At 37.6% G+C, this 18462-nt stretch overlaps 1 long non-coding RNA gene across 1 annotated transcript; it reads left to right on the forward strand.

Annotated features, from left to right (window-relative positions):
* The first annotated feature begins 15181 nt into the window (after positions 1 to 15181).
* On the forward strand, positions 15182 to 16913 carry LOC131524202 (uncharacterized). The gene is made up of 3 exons (XR_009266945.1): positions 15182 to 15374; positions 15469 to 15680; positions 16401 to 16913. It is a non-coding gene; the product is annotated as an uncharacterized LOC131524202 (long non-coding RNA).
* The last annotated feature ends 1549 nt before the right edge of the window (positions 16914 to 18462 follow it).

Genomic DNA, 18462 nt, shown 5'->3' on the forward strand with positions numbered 1-18462 from the left:
GAACATAGCTGCAGTACTCATTAATATATTTCTGCACATTATATAAATTGCACTCCTTACCCTTATTTTTCTGTTCTAACAATGTAAAATCTACTGTAGCATCTGAAAGTAACCAAGGTTTTATTACTGGCAGTGGTACACAGTTATACTAACCTTAAACTGATTAACTTTAAGTTCTGTTGCTTTCTGTATCACTGTCCATCCAAAACTTTTAATTTTCCTCCTCTCTTTTTCCCAACAGGGCTTTAAAGTATCTAGTGTTGGATGCTCTTGACTATGACCTTAGAAATGAGTAGGGAACAATTGTCAGTGAATTATTGGGTTAATTTACAATGACATTTCCCCCATTTCAACCTGTAGTGCTGTAATTGGTGTAGTTTTTATAGCTCCTGTACATAATCTCAACACCTGATGTTGTATATTATCTAACTTCCTAAGAGATGTTTCTGCTGCTGATCCATACACCACACAACCATAATCTAACACTGATCTAACCAATCCACTATACATGGCCTTTAATGCCATCCTATCTGCTCCCCATTCACTACCAACTAAGCACCTCATTGTATTTATTATTTTCTTACATTTGTTCACTATATTCTGAATATGCACCGCCCATGTAACTCTTTCATCAAACCATACCCCTAAAAGCTTAAAATGTTTCACTCTTTCCAGTTCTTGATTATATAATTTTAGTTTTACCTCACACCCAATTTTATTCCTTGTAAAAAACTATCTTTATTTTGTCAACTGAGAATTTAAAACCCCATTTATATGACCATTCTTCAACTGTTGCAATAGCCTCCTGTAATTTTTTAACAATAAAACCAATATTCCTTCCCTTTTTCCAGATTGCCTCATCATCAGCAAAGAGCGATAACCCCAGCCCATTATCCAAATCTTCAAATACATCATTTATCATGCGTACATGTACACATTTTACATGATAAAAAGTAATCTTAAAGTTAATAAATGCCTCTAGTTTTAATAATTTAAACAGGCCTTTGAAGTTTGGGCAATAACTTCTGGCAGTGATGTGTTTTCGAGTTGATTCTGTGCTAACTGTAATATATACATATATTTATGTTGTAGATTTAAGTAGCAAATGAGAATCGCTAAAATTATTGAATAAATTTTGAGACAAAGGTCTTCTTAATGATTACCAGTTTGGTTTAAGATAATTAAAGCAACAGTTTTTCAATAACTAGAAGAATATGTAAAAGTATTTGGGGTAAAAAGCGCCCCTGCTGTTGGGGTGAAAGGCACAATTAACAAACATGATAATTAATAGATGGCTGACTTTTCCAATTGTTCACATGACATGGTTAGATTCAGATGGTAAATATCATATATCATTTTGGGTGTCCACCTTAGAGATAATCACCATGTTTATAATGAAACCATCATTTAAAAGCATGATATTAATCATATCATATAATAAAATATAATTTGTTGTTACTACTGTAAATCTATATTAACTTATTATGTGATCTCCTTCAATGCTTTCAGAATCTTTACTTATTACTTTCTATATTTTTATATTGACATTTTAATGACAGTATATTTATTGAACATTATTTATCAAAATAAGCAGAAATGGCCTAGTACAAACTTTGCTAAAGTAATTGTTTTGAACAAGTATTAACACATGAAATGTGTCATTTCTCATGTTAATCAGGTCAATTTTGATCAAGAAAAATGCACTGTGGCTTTAATTCAGCGTAAGCGGGGCAGCAAAAATAGACTCCACTCCGAAATGATCGCTGCACTGCTGCTCACGCGCTGCTCCTGCTCCCGGTGTGAATGCACTCATTTGTTAACATGCACGCCGAAAAAAATACGCGCTGCTCACGCTTGCGGTGTGAAACGGGCGTGAAACGAAAAGCTCCAATAGAGAGCGGCACAAAGCTCCTACGCGCTTCCCGTGCGCAGAATGACGCGCTTGAAGCAGCACGGAGTCACAGCGCGCAGCTCCTGATAGAGAAGTTCAAAGCACAAAGGAAAGAGATATTGATGCGTAGCTTATTAAATCTGTGCGACAGTTTGAGCCTTTTCTTTTAACAGTTTTAAATTTTAGTTATTGTGTGCTCTTGGAGAGAGTTTGGTAGTCTTGACTGTAGCAACCGAACGTGACAGTTTGAATGCTGAACGGAGGATGACAGACAGACGCAGCGGAGAGAAGAGTTTACCTGAACTTGAGTTTAACGACTTAAATTTTCATCTGTACCTCACATTAAACTATGGAACGGCTTCAGAACACTTGGACTTTGACTTTATGGTGCTTTATAATGTTTTTGTGCTTTCGTGGGGCTTAAAAATAACACGGAATAGTATACGCACAATATCGGATTTGGATCGGTCTCGTCTGACCGATACCCGATCCGCAGAAAATACCAATATCGGAGCCGATACCGATATCGGATCGATGCATCCCTAGCAGGGCGGACCAGAGCATATTACAGTGTCTGACATCGTACTTGCAAGTTCACACACCTCTTTAACATTATTTTTAAGTGTTCTCCGACTGGCAAAGTCAAACATCCTTAGCGCCGACGTGGATAACAATTTTACTGAATTTACATTTAGCATTAGCCAGCACTTTTAAATTTGCCAAGATGTCAGGCGCTCTGGCTCCCGGTAAACAATGGACTATGGTGGCTGGTGTCTCTATTTTCACGTTTTGTACAATAGAATCGCCAATAACTAGAGCACTTTCATCAGGTTTCTCAGTGGGTGCGTCACCGAGTGGGGAGAACCTGTTTGATGTTTTGATCGGAATGGAAGAGTGGTGTTTTGACCTGTGACTAGGCCGCCTCACAGTCACCCAGTTGCCCTACTGCACGGGCTCTACCAGAACCGAACAATGTACAGGACTCCTTGAGCTAGTCGCATCCAAAGCAGTATCTACAGCCCTCACATTCTTACTGTCCTCAACTAAAGTTTGGATGCATGTCTCTAGTTCTAAAACCTTCTCTGTCAGCCTAACTATTTCCCTGCATTTATCACATGTGAATCCCTCGCTGCTGACAGAGACATAAACTTTACATGTGGCAAGCAGTGCAAACAACAATAGCAGGAGAAGAAGAAGCCATTACTCACCGTGATTGATGAATGATACCAACTTAACTTATCACTTACCACTGTTGTTTGATGAACTCATGAAAAATGGAGCGAGAGAAAAAGAAAAGAAAACAATAATAGGTGCGAATGGAACCGCGAGTGACAAACTAACTGGCTAACGAATGCTAACGCGCTGCACTCGCGGTTTTAAAAGCGAACGATCAAATTAGTTAAATTAGTTTGAAAGATAACACCAGAAATATGGTGGGAATTAAGTTATATATTATCACTTTAAACAACAGGGAGTGAAAGTAAGGTAGAGATTCAATAAAAAGCGAAGCTACAATCGCAAACCTCTCAGCAGCACAACAGACAGGAACAGACTGAAGCAATAGGGCTGGGAATCGACTCCAAAATCCGCCCCGTAGCAGATTTAATTTGTCAACTCAATCACGTAGTTAACCTTGAATAAAAAAAGACTTCGAAAATTACAAAGATAGGTTGTGACACACAATGTCATCAGAAACTTCTACAAACGTAATGTTATGGTTTATGGTAGGATAAGGAGATTTTAGTGTTTATTTCTGGATTGTGTAGGAAATCCTCACTGATACTGACATCTTTAGAATCGGTTGCTGGGCGGGGTTTGCTCTTAACTGGTTGTGTTTAGGAAAAGAAATCTGATCTCTCTCTCATCATCACACAAAGAAGAATGCCGCCAAGGTCAACATCAGCAGTCTGGCGATATTTTACTTTAGAATCAACAAAAAATTAAGTTAAATGCCAAATTTGCGATAAAAAGTTTGCATATAATAAAACATCACCAATGATTAAACATCTTAGGGCTGTCCACAAAAAGGAGGTGACAGAGGAGGATCAGGTAACAATTAACATTAGCTAATCTGATGCACCATTTTAAATCAGATTTGGGATAGTTCACCCATAAAAATTTTATTACTCACCTTAAGTGAGGTGAAGTGGTAGGTCTCATCAGCAACAATGATGAAACGCACTACAGAGAGGAAGTGGCACAGCTGGCGAAATGGTGTGGCACTAACAACCTGTCCCTCAATGTGAGTAAGAGGTTGTGATGGACTTCAGAAGAAACTCCGGTGATCACCCCCCACTGACCATCGACAGCTCGCCTGTGGAGAGAGTCAGCAGCACTAAATTCCTGGGGGTGCACATCACAGAGGATCTCACCTGGACCGCAAACACCATGTCACTCTCCAAGAAGGCACAACAGCACCTACACTTCCTCCGCCGGCTGAAAAGAGCAAGTCTCCCTCCACCCATCCTCACCACTTTCTACAGGGGCACCATTGAGAGTGTGCTGACCAGCTGCATCACTGTCTGGTACGGGAACTGTACCGCAGCAGACCGCAAGACCCTCCAGCAGACAGTGAACACAGCTGCAAGGATCATCGGTGCCCCTCTCCCCTCCATCCTGGACATTTTCCTTACACGATGCTCCAGCAAAGCCAACAGTATCGTGAAGGACTCCTCACACCCCTCCCACAGTCTCTTCCAGCTCCTACCATCAGGAAAACGGTACCGCAGCATCAGAGCCCACTCTGCCAGACTGCTCAACAGCTTTTTCCCCCAGGCTGTGAGAGCCCTGAACTCAAATCACCCCGCCCCTCTCTGAACCCCCATACAAACCCCCTACCTCCTGAAACATGGCCCATCTGAAACTTATGGAACTTTTTTGTGCAATCGAAGTGTGCTACACGCAGGTGAGTGGGCCTGTACAAACCACCTGTAGTAGCACACTCTCCTCACTCTCCTCCTCTATGTGCACTAGTCACTTTTCACACACCCCGCTGTGGGTACACAAATCCCACAAAAAGACTCAGCAATATACACATGTTTACATGCTCATGCACTACAAATCATCCTGCACTGTTCCCCAGCCAGCTGCTGACTCGCAATGTTTCTCTTCGCACATGTACAGTATTTATCTGAAGCACTCGTATAGTTTGTATTTTTTAGTTTATGTATAGGTAAAAAATTATTTTATATATAGCATATTTATAGTCAAATCTATCAGTAGGATAGTTGTGTATAGGTTTATATTGTTTTACTTCACTGCTGTATGCCTGTATTTATGTAGCACCGTGGTCCTGTGAGGCACGACATTTCATTCCACTGTATGCCCCCGCATGTAGCGGAATGACAATAAAGCTCAACTTGACTTGACTTAAGGCCATCCAAGATAAAGGCACATCAAGGAGCACAAAATTAATATCCGTGGCTCCTGGAGTTATTGTTACAGCGAAATCAGATTATCTTCCGCGAACTGATTCAGTTCGTTTCAATGAACTGGTTCAATTAACAATTTCGTTTGGTAATCACGCAATGACGTAACTAATATGCAGTTATATTATTAAATCACCCAATAATAATGCGAACTGTTTCAGAAGTTTCAGTCCGATTTGGTGAACTGATTCACTTAGTTCCCCAAAAGAACCGGTTAAAAAGAAAGCTTCATTCGTGAACCGGACATCATTCCGGACTGTTTGTCTGAGAAGCTATGGATTAGACCTACATGTAATAATGTTGTAATGTTCACTTTCTTGCACAGATGACCAGTTTTGGTGTATAAGACCTCAATATATTGGCAGTAGCAGTGTTGGGCTGTAACTAGTTACAGTAATAATATTATTTTATGGGGAATATACGAATTACAACTTCTTTGTGGCATGAAAGAAAAGTAAAGTAACTAGTAGTGTAACTTATTCCTGTTGCCAGAAAGTAATAAGTAAAGTAATAATATTACTTACTTTTGAAAGGAGTAATTAGTAATGAGTAATATATTTTTTGCGTAACTAGCACAACACTGGTCAGGAGTCACAGGCATTCATTTGTGTCCTCAAAAACCAGTAGCTGCTGATATGCATTTTATGAATCACCAAGGACCACGGTTTCAGCTAAAAAAAATTCTTTACTGTTCTATCGAAGAAAAAAGTCTTGGATGGCCTGTGGGTGAGTAAATTAACAGTTAATTTACATTTTTGGGTGGACTTAAGCAGATTAATTTGAAGATTTAAAAGACAGATTTAGGTAGCCTTATTAAGGCTAAGCCTCTGGAGGGATTTCATTTTTACAAATCGCAATTCCCTGAAAAAAAAAAAAAAAAGGATAAGGATAAGCCCCGAAGAAGCTGTTGGTTCAGACATCAATTGAACAACAGTTTGGTGCCAAGATGCCGTACCCTGGTAAGTGTATAATCAAATTATATAGTAGTAGTCTAAATGATTTAGGGTGTGCGATATTGACAAAAAATGATATCTCATTATTTTCTGGGATTTTATCAGTAACGATAATTAGACAATATTTTGCTGAGTGTGTTATTGTGCTGACATCTTAAGGACTACCGTGGACAGATGACTCCTGGATTTTTTGATATTCTTCATATTCATGGTCAGTTCACAGCAATGATAGAAATGAATCTTTTCCAATAAGTTTAAATCGATTTTTACCTTTATGAGCATTTTTACCTTTATAAAGCAATTATTTCTAAAAGTGTGCATCATCTTTTGAGTCAAATTCTTACATTTATCCAGTTAGTTAGAATAAGACGACATTTGGGCTGTTACCAAGCAAATGAAATCAATATAAACAAAATGCATCTTTGCAATGCAGAGGAAACACAGAAGATGCATCTAAAGTGGCATTTAGATGCATTTACTCACTGTTTAATGCAGCTTGAAGGGACATGGAATGCTTTAACCTGCAGTACGTTACAAATACATACATAATGTTTAGATTTTTTTTTTTTTTTTTTTTTTTTACATAAAATGTGGAGTATTGATAGTTGAAATTGTTTAAAAATGAAAAGATACTTTAAATGTGAAATTAAACCCACCAGTAGATGGCAGCAAGTCAGTGTTAATAAATGAGTCATTGTGATTGAACCTAATCATTTAAACGGTTGATTAATTCAGGAAAGAAACACCTTCATGTTGCTCAGAGACGCAAAACAGTGCTGTAGCTGTGTTTGGAATTATTTTTGTTGGCGAAATAGAGCAAAAGCAGGAAATATGGTGTCTAAAACGTAAGTGTCTTAATATAAACTTCTTGTTTGAACTGTTGTATAAAATCAATATCACATTTAAAATCATGCTAATTCTTGGAGAAAAAAGGCACTCTAGCTTCATGTGATATTGATTAACTATATGAATTTATATAAATATATACATTTTCTGACCCCATGTCTTGAATTATGTGATCATTGTAAAAGCATTTTTAATAGACTGAACCATGCCGTGATAGAACGCACTAGTTTAACCTTACTAGACTTCATCACGTAATCTTTGCCTGCGGTCTGTGGATTTGTTTTGTTTGCTTTTCGCGATATACTCGATAATGTCAAATCGCACATCGTTAAAACAACTATTATGATATTATCGCAGAAGATATCGCAGACGATATCGCACACCCCTAGCTGTAGCAATGTAAGTCTTAGTTGGTTAGTTAGGGTTATTTTGTTTTTCAAGACTTTTTAAAAAGTCTTTATTATTGTTCTTTCATTGCAGCTCATAGTCTTCCCAAACAAAAAATTGATCAAAAGCTAATCGAGTTTATAGTTAAGGACATGCAGCCAGTATCTGATGTGGAAGATGAAGGTTTTCGAGCATTGGTGAACACACTCGACCCAAAGTACAGAATTCCTTGCAGACAAACAACAAAACAACTTATCCAGGAAATATATAAAAAAGAGAAGCAAGCTCTGAAGGACCAGCTCACCGTATGTCTGAGTAACTAATTTTATTTTCCTGTTTGCCATTATTTCCCTTCTGTTTCAATATGCTGTGTTGTTTTCTTCTTTTCAAAATGCAAAATGTTAAATGAATGTATTTATATTTTGATTAATCTTGTATTAATCACCATATACTGAACAATGTAGATGGCAATTGCTTATTTGTTAATATAACAAATAACAGTGAAAGTCCATTAGATTACACATGACTTTATGAACTACTTCACTTCCAAGATCGATACTATCAGAGATAAAAATTGTATCCTTGCAGCCGTCAGCTACAGTATCGCATCAGATAGTACACTATAGATCCCCTGAGGAACAATTCCATTCATTCTCTACTGTAGGAGAGGAAGAATCAGTACCACCGCTCCCTATACGCAGAGTACGCAGTTTGCATAGGGCACCAACTCCCAGGGGGGCACCATCCCAGTTGCTCACAAAAAAAAGAAAAAGAAAAAAGTGACGCGCCATTCCCGCACCCGCGACCGCTCACACCTCGTGTTTGCGGCTGAATGCAAATGATAATAATTGATGGATAACTATTCCCGTGAAAAGACATCAGCAATCCGGCGCCAAGAGAAGGAAAAAAAAAAAAAAGATGAAAACGAAGCCCGTGTGTCACTTTCAGGTAGGCTACATTCAAAATCCTGCGAAACTTTTTTGGGTGTTGAGGTTAATAACGTGTTTTAATGTCGGTAATAACCACCACCACCAACGCGTCTAATATTCTCTCAGAGTTTCCATGTTCACTTACAAAAGTTAGCCATGGTTTTAAAAAAATCATGGTTCTTGTTAACCATTAACCATGGTTTTGTTACTTTAATAATATACAAAGAAGTATTAAGATAATATTTTTGTGGTTATAAAAACAAACCTAAGCCAACAACAGCCTTTGATGACTTAAAATGCATTATATAAAAACAATGAGGCAACCCTGCTGAAAAAATGAATCACAAATACCACTACAAACTTTTAACCATTAAAAAACATTCTGTAGTGTGTTTTGGGACATATTCCATTAGGATTTAGAAGGTGACCAATTACCATAACCAGTAAAACCATTACAAATTTTGTGATGGTGTCCATTGTTTTTTATCAACATTACATGTTATTACAAATGCCTGCAAAGGGAGCCAAAGGCCTGGTAATTGCTGCTGTTACACTTACAGGACGATCAAGTCCTTGTCTAATAGGCTATTGACCCAACATTTGATTCAAATATCTGCTTAATCTCTCATTTTTGGCCACCTTTTTGCTATAGATCAGTGGTTCCCAACCACGCTCCTGGAGGTCCCCCAACACTGCACATTTTGCATCTCTCCTTTGTCTGACACACCCATTTCAGGTCTTGGAGTCTCTACTAATGAGCTGATGATCTGAATCAGGTGTGTTTGATTAAGGAGACATGGAAAACTTTTGGGGTAATTTTTGAAAAACTTGAAGTTTTGGGGGGGGGCACAACAATACAATCCTGCTTAGGGCACCCATTTGGCCAGCAGCGGCCCTGGGAAGAATTGTATAAACTTGTTAAATCATCTAAACCAACAACATGTTAGGCCCTATCCCATCTAAACTACTAAAAGAGCTGCTTCCAGAAATCATAGATCCTCTTTTGGCTATTATTAATTCATCATTGTCATTAGGATATGTCCCCAAAACCTTCAAATTGGCTGTTATTAAGCCTCTCATTAAAAAAAACACAACTTGACCCCAAAGATCTAGTTAATTACAGACCGATCTCAAATCTCCCTTTTCTGTCAAAGATACTAGAAAAGGTAGTATCCTCACAATTATATTCCTTCCTAGAGAAAAATGATATCTGTGAGGAATTCCAGTCAGGATTTAGACTGTATCATAGTACTGAGACTGCTCTCATTAGAGTTACAAATGACCTGCTTCTATCATCTGATCGTGGTTGTATCTCTTTATTAGTTCTACTGGATCTTAGCGCTGCGTTCGACACTATCAACCACAACATTCTTTTGAATAGACTACAAAACTTTGTTGGCATTAGTGGAAGCGCCTTAGCATGGTTCAAATCATACTTATCTGACCGCCATCAGTTCATAGCAGTGAATGAAGAGGTATCATATCGATCACAAGTGCAGTATGGAGTACCTCAAGGCTCAGTACTAGGGCCGTTACTTTTCACGCTTTACATGTTACCCCTGGGAGATATTATCAGGAGACATGGTGTTAGCTTCCACTGATGATACTCAGCTGTATATTTCTTCACAGCCCGGTGAAACACACCAAATTGAGAAACTAACGGAATGCATAGTCGATAAAAAAACTGGATGACGAGTAATTTTTTACTACTAAATTCTGAAAAAACAGAGGTGTTAATTATCGGACCTAAAAACTCCACATGTAATAACCTAGAACATTATCCAACACTTGATGGCTGCTCTGTCAATTCTTCTTCATCAGTCAGGAACCTAGCTGTGCTGTTTGATAGCAATCTTTCATTTGAAAGCCATGTTTCTAGCATCTGTAAAACTGCGTTTTTTTTTCCATCTCAAAAACATATCTCAATTGCGACCTATGCTCTCAACGTCAAATGCAGAAATGTTAATTCATGCGTTTATGACCTCAAGGTTAGACTATTGTAATGCTTTATTGGGTGGTTGTTCTGCACGCTTGATCAACAAACTACAGTTGGTCCAAAATGCAGCAGCTAGAGTTCTTACTAGAACCAGGAAATATGACCATATTAGCCCGGTTCTGTCAACACTGCACTGGCTCCCTATCAAACATCGGATAGATTTTAAAATCTTGTTAATTACTTATAAAGCCCTGAATGGCTTAGCTCCTCAGTACTTGAGCGATCTCTTATCACGCTATAGTCCTCCACGTCCACTGCGTTCTCAAAACACAGAAGGCAACAATTTGTTATATACCAGAATCACAGATCATCTACCAAATTCATCAGCTCTGGTGTACCTCAGGGTTCTGTTTTGGGCCCTCTCCTCTTCACTATTTATATGCTACCTATTGGACAAATAATTAAGCAATATGGGTTTAACTTCCACTGCTACGCAGATGACATTCAGATTTATTTTAGTACACCTTCCACTTCAGTGTTTCCTCCGCCTTCATTAACAAATTGCATCAAGGAACTCAAGCTTTGGCTAGAGGCAAATTACCTTAGATTTAACTCTGATAAAACTGAGATAATTCTGACTGGCTCTAAAGCTGTTGTATCTAAGCATTCTAGTCAACTGCTGGATCTGGATGGTGATCTGATTATGCCCTCCACTAAAGTTTGCAATCTTGGTGTTCTCATTGATTCTACTCTTTCATTCAACGATCATATTGGTAAAGTGGTTAAGACAGCTTTTTTCCATCTACGTAATATCTCGCGTATTCGATCCTCTCTGTCAGCAGGATGTTGAAACTGTTATACATGCCTTTGTTACATCCCAATTAGATTATTGTAATTCACTTTTTTGTGGCATCTCAGCTAATATTATTAAACGACTACAGTATGTTCAAAACTCTGCTGCTCGCTTGATTACTCACACTAGAAAGAACGATCACATTACCCCTATCCTTTATCTTCATTGGCTCCCGGTTTCCTTGCGTATAAACTTCAAGATACTAATTCTCACTTATAAAGCCCACCATAACATTGCTCCTTATTTATCTGATTTACTTCTGCCATATGTTCCTGCCCGTTCATTAAGATCTTCTAGTGAGGGATTGTTAGTCACCCCTAAATTTCGTCTGGTGACAATGGGAGCTAGGGCCTTCAGTGTTGTTGCTCCCAGATTGTGGAATGCTCTTCCCCAAACCATCCGTCAGGCATCCTCCCTTCTCTCCTTTAAAAACCTCTTAAAAAACCTTTTTTTTTCTGACTATTACTCTTCAAGTCATTGACTGTGAACTGTACCCTGTTATGGATGTTTCTCTTCATTCTTTCTGTTTGTAATCTAATCTTGTAAGTGGTTTCTGTATATTACTCTTTTTTTTTGTGTGTATTGATGTCTATTGTCTCTGTTCCTTAAGCCTAATTTGTAAAGTGACCTTGAGTGCTAGAAAGGCGCTATATAAATAAAAATTATTAAATTATTAAAACTCTGGCCGTTTGATAATACCTAGATAAACAAAATCGACTGCAGGCGGCAGATCCTTTTCCTATTTAGCGCCCAAACTCTGGAACAATCTACCTAACACTGTTCGGGAGGCAGACACACTCTGTCAGTTTAAATCTAGATTAAAGACCCATTTAGCCTGGCTTACACCTAACACACTAATATGCTTCTATTATTCAAATCTGTTAAAGGATTGTTAGGCTGCATTAATTAGATCAACCAGAACCGGGAACACTCCCCATAACACACAATGTACTCGTTACATCGTAAGTAGAATGGCATCTACGCTAATATTTGTCTGTTTCTTTCCTATTCTGTTTCTCAGTTTCTGTCACAGAGGGAGTTTTGGTTCCTTGCCGCTGTCGCCTCTGGCTTGCTCAGTTGGGACACTTCATCTCTAGCGATTATCGCCGATTTGATTGCACAGATACTATTTAAACTAAACTGAGCTACACAATGACATCTCTGAATTCAATAATGAAATGCCTTTAACTGAAAATTGAGTGTTTAATCTTATCATTATACATTACTGACACTCTATCCTCCAATTTGATACTGTTAAGTGCTTTGACACAATCTGTATTGTTAAAAGCGCTATATAAATAAAGGTGACATGACCTGGTCCATCATTTTTTAATCATTTTGACCAAAAAACATTTTTTATTCATAAAAGTAAAAGAAAAGTCTCGTAACCATTTTAATGATTATTATGATTGTTTCATCATTTAATCATTTATGGAGACATTATAAATATATAAATATAACTTATATAAATATATAAGTTCTGGATCAAAGTGTCTCAAAATGATGGAACGGGTTAAATAATGACATAACTTTACATTAATTTCTTTTCAGACTGTACAAAGTGTTTGTCTTACAACAGACCTATGGACATCTGTTGCCATGGAATCATATATTTCTGTGACAGCACATTATATTACTGATGATTTCTCACTAGAGTCCAAATTACTGGAGGCTGAAAAGGTAAGATTCTTTTTTATTTTTTGCATGTGTAAATTTTTTTCTGTAATACCTGAGTAAATACAGAGCAGGGTTAAGCTGGCCACACACTAGACAATTTTCAAATCTTAACCGATTTTAAAACTATGGGAGACCACAGACATGAAGACAGTTCAGACAACTGATTTTTAACCTCATAATCCTCTGAACGCGCACTAGATGATTCGACCAGACCTCGAGACCACACACACTTGAAGATTGTAGGAACGATTTCACAGTGACACGTGATCTCATGGACACTCGCGTGACTAAACAAATAGAGGACAATCGACGTTGTCAGCTGGCTCTCCTGGTGCGCGTTCTGTTTCACAGTGAAAAACAAAGTATACAAAAGAATATGGATGATGTTCTCTGCTTTCACGACATGTTTGTGGCTGCCAGGTTTCAGCTATAGAAGCACGCAACATCCGGTGAGTGACGCTTGCTCGCTCTCATTGGCTATCGTGAGTATCACGTCAGAGGCAGCCAGATCAATTTGAGTTCAGCGACGCTCCGTCTCAATCGGTAGCAGATAAATAATCGTAATGACACCACACAATAGAGGATTTTCTGGACAAAAAAAAAAAAATTGCAACAAGCCACGAATTGGGCCACACACCCAGATCATTCGGGGGTGCAAATCGGCCTTAAAATCGGGCTTAAAATCCTCTAGTGTGCGACCAGCCTTAGGCAATGTCAGTCCTGGAGTACTAGTGTCCTGTAGAGTTCAGTTCCAACCCTAAACAAACACACCTGAACAAGCTAATCAAGAGGCTTGTTTGAGATGCGCCTCGCCTGAAATGTAGGCAGCTGCAGTGTGGGGAGGAGTGAAATAAGCGCAGTCAAGACGGACAGTTCTGACCTCTCGAAGAAGAACAGATACCTACGAGATCAAAGGCGGATATTGCGTTATTCTCACTCATGCGCTGTGCTGCTGATAAACATGATATCATTTCAGTTCTGTTGCCTTTATATAAAAATAAATATGATGAACAAGACACTCAAAGTGCTTGCTATTTAATTCCATACGAAAGGCATATTTATCATTACATTGTAAGAATGTGCAGGGAGAGTTCATATATAAACACAGTGTCTCATTAGGCAATGTTTTCTTTTATTCTTTCTTCTTTCATGTTTTATTTTTCTTTTGTTTTCATTAAAATTAAATAATTTCATATATAGTATACTAGGGAATAGATCTGGTAGCTTCACTAATTATGATGCCATGAGCGATCCAGTTCTCTAGATAGATTAGTGGGTGGGACTATCTTTAGTACAATTGTTGGCAGATTGGAAGTAGTTTTTTAGTAGTTAATTGAAGTCGTTTTGAAAAATTAATATTTTTTGTAAAATTTCATTTGGTGATGCTAGTTGTGTAGAAATTACTCTTCAGATTTAACAGTCAAGTAACTAGGTGCATAATGAGCTTATCTAAGTATATATTATTTCTTTTTTAGATTTGAAGGAAGACACACAGCAGATGGCATAGCCACCCACCTCCGCAGTATTCTATTGGAGTGGGGACTTCAGGACAAAGTTTTTTGCGTTACAACGGACAACGGTGCAAATGTGGTTGCAGCTGTGAAGAAAATGAACCTGAGACATCTGCCATGTTTTGCGCACACTCTTAATCTCATCGTCAAAGACAGTCTTGCTGCAGTCCCTGAGCTTGATGACTTGAGATCCAGAGTGAGGAGAGTGGTTGGATTTTTTAGATCCAGCTGCACAGCAAAAGAAAAGCTTGATAGCTTGCAGAAAGACCTGAAAATGCCCCAGCTTCATCTTCAAGAAGTAGAAACTCGATGGAATTCCACCTATTTGATGTTCGAAAGATTTTTTAACCTCCGGGAACCCCTGTCTGCAGCTATGAGCAACATATTCCCTTACAAAAGTGAAAAAAAAAATTGATATGCATGTGTGTGTGTGTATATGTATATATAAAATTGCATTTGTATATTATATTTATGAGGTGTAATACTGAATAAAAAGTGACATGCATTATAGTATATAAGTAGATATATTGTCATATGAAAAGCTGCAATTCCTTATGTATTATTTGATATATTCTAGTATATTACAATACATAATTCTATATACCTTCAATATACTGTTAAATCATGATATAAGCTATTAATCATTCATATATAAGAAAATATACGTTCTTTACATAAGGGTTATGGGGTTTGTTTACCATATAATATTTATTTAACCTTAATTTTAAAGTTTGTTTTACCAATTGTTTTTATATAGGTCCTGAAACCATTCCTGGAAGTGATCGTGGAGATGTCTGCTGAAAGTCATGTCACATCCTCCAAGTTAATTATTTTAGTACGCAACCTGCAGAAACTGACAACAAGTATGGCCAACAGTTATGCACCAGAGTCTGTTGGTCAGAGGCTAGCTAGCACTCTGAACAAGCATCTGACCAAAAGGTGTGGAGACTATGAATCAACAAGGTTTGTATAGATTAATCACAGGATATATCTCTATATATAATTAATTTATAACTCAGTTTGTTTGATTTATTATTGCCACATGTACAACTTTTAGATTTCTCGCAGTATCAATGCTGCTGGATCCTCGGTATAAAAAAAGTAGCCTTTGCCATGGAGACAAATGCAGAGATGGCTGTTCGAGCATTAACATCCGAGGCCAGCCAACTGAATGCTGTGGAATGCCACCCAGAGGCAACAACTTCAGATGCACCACTCACACAACAACAAACCAGGGCTAGTTATGTGTGGTCTGATTTTGATTTGAAGGTTAGATTTACTCATCAGATTCTTGGAAATACTGTAAGCATTAATAAATGTGACCCTGGACCACAAAACCAGTCATATAGCACGGGTATATTTTTAGCAATAGCCAAAAATACATTGCATGGGTCAAAATTATCCATTTTTCTTTTATGCCAAAAATCATTAGGATATTAAGTAAATCATGTTCCATGAAGATATTTTGTAAATTTCCTACTGTAAATATATCAAAACTTCATTTTTGATTAGTAATATGCATTGCTAAGAACTTCATTTGGACAACTTTAAAGGTGATCTTCTCAATATTTAGATTTTTTTTTTGCACCCTCAGATTCCAGATTTTCAAATAGTTGTATCTCGGCCAAGTATTGTCCTATCCTAACAAACCATACATCAATGGAAAGTGTATTTATTCATCTTTCAGATTATTTATAAATCTCAATTGCAGAATATTGACCCTTATGACTGGTTTTGTGGTCCATGGTCACAAATAAGAAAATGGTTGAATATTTATTTATTTTTATTTTTTGTCCCTTCCAGATTGAGGGATCTAGTTGGCCAGATTTTTTTTTTTTTCTTACTCGCACTCCTTTAAAAACAAACAAACAAACACATTGGAGACTGAGGCTGTCAGTGTCTTTTACTGTGTGTTCCTTTGAAGAAAATGCTCCACTGATCTCAATATCTGTCTCTCTCTGTATGTCTGTATCGCTCTCTCTCTCACAGGTGAGTCAGCAAAAAAAAACATGGATATCATCTCTGAAGTGAAAATGTACGTCTCCCAGCCAAATGTCAACAGAATGTCTTTACCATTGTACTTCTGGCACGAACAAGGACAAAAGTTCCCAAACTTGCAGACTCTGGCAAAAAAAATACTTGGCCATAATGGCAACATCTGTGCCAAGCGAGCGTGTATTTTCAAAGTCTGATGAGCTTATCTCAAAAAGACACTCTTGCCTGAAGAGCTCTCAGGTGAAATGTATAATGTTCTTACACTACAATATGTAACTGGTCTAGGCCTGTGATGTTGGATCAATGTGTATCCTGCTCTGAGTGTTGTTTTTAATACAAAGTGTACAGTATGTGTGTAAAGTGAGTCTGTAATTTAGCATGTTTAAAACTGTACAGTTTTATGACACTGGATGAAATATGTACTTCACACTGATTGTTTTGTTACATTTCAGAGGTTTTGTGGCTTGAATACAAGATTAGCACTGCACTAAATGTAGAAAGTAGACAACAGAGGATTGTATTAATGTATACATTTTTTTAAAATACTGAATTTAATAAATCCAAATGTATGGTTATAACCACTGAGCTGTATAGCATTTTTATTTATGTATCTATCCAAGCATGCATGCATGTATGTATTTAATAATTTATTCATTTTTATTGCGTGTAATGTATAACTTAGTGTAAATAGCGTCTACACAGAATATGTATATTCATTTTAGCTCCAACACTATCTAAATATCAAGTGCTCATGAAGATTTAAGTTAGCTGGTGTGTGTTTGATCAAGTGCTCACGATATTTCTGATAGGAAGTACAGTGTGAATAGCTTCTAGCTGTTACAACATAAGGCAACAACGGTCGTGTCCTGTGTAGACACGGTGTTAGTGTAAAAAAAAAACAAAGGAATTGATTCCTTGAATCGATTCCAGAATCAGGAATCGATTCTAAAAATTCCGGAATCGAACAGCCCTATGAAGCAATCGATAACAGACTCCGGATCCTCAGGATCCCCTTAAAGGTTCTTTACATGTAGTAACGGTTACATTTTCTTTACACAGCACAAGGCAAAACATAACATGAAAGCACGCAGCCGATAAAAACACGAACTGCATGCAACAACACAAGAAAATGAGAAAAGCACATGGCCGAACATGGCCGAACATGAACTCACGTGGACAGAAGTGCACGGCCGGAGTGAACTCGAGACCGCACGCTCACACAACAAGACAGAACATGGATCATGAGTGTCCGAACCCCGACACGGAGCCAAAACTGAGCCTGAACAAGACATGAGTGCCGGGATCCGAACACCATGCTCCAACATGAAGCAAGGAAACGGCACGCTGATGAGAGTGCACTCGAAGCCACATGCTCACAAGAAAACAGACATGACGGGAGTGTCAGGGATCTCTAGACCCAAGTGACAGAACCCTGACAATAACATTATGATAACATTATATTTCTAAAAACTTTTTATATCAACATTATGAGGCTGTTTCTTAAATATGCTGTAAGAAAGTTTTATTTTAACATGAGAACAATCAAGTACAAATTACATCACAAGGATGTTCTGAGAATGTTGTTCTAAGGACATTTTCTCTAACCATTATGAGAACCTTAATTGTGTACAAATAACATCAAAAGAACATTCTGAGAATGTTGTTATAAGATATGTTTCTCTTAACATCACAAAAACCTCAATCGTGTACAAATAACATCAAAATAACGTTCCAAGAATGTTGTTATAAGACAGTTTTCTTTTAACATTACAAGAACCTCAATCGTGTACAAATAAAATTTAAAAAACGTTCCAAGAATGTTGTTATAAGACAGTTTTCTTTTAACATTACAAGAACCTCAATCGTGTACAAATAAAATTTAAAAAACGTTCCAAGAATGTTGTTATAAGAATGTTTTCTCTTAACGTTACAAGAATGTAAATCAACCATAATAACGCTGTTAGAACATCCTATAAACATTATTTTAAGAATGTTCTGTCCTAACCTTTAAATACCTTTGAAACAAATTAAAGTTGTGGGAACGTTCCCTGTTAGC

The sequence above is a fragment of the Onychostoma macrolepis genome, chromosome 18, assembly GCF_012432095.1.
Source record: "Onychostoma macrolepis isolate SWU-2019 chromosome 18, ASM1243209v1, whole genome shotgun sequence".
Classification (NCBI taxonomy): Eukaryota; Metazoa; Chordata; class Actinopteri; order Cypriniformes; family Cyprinidae; genus Onychostoma; species Onychostoma macrolepis.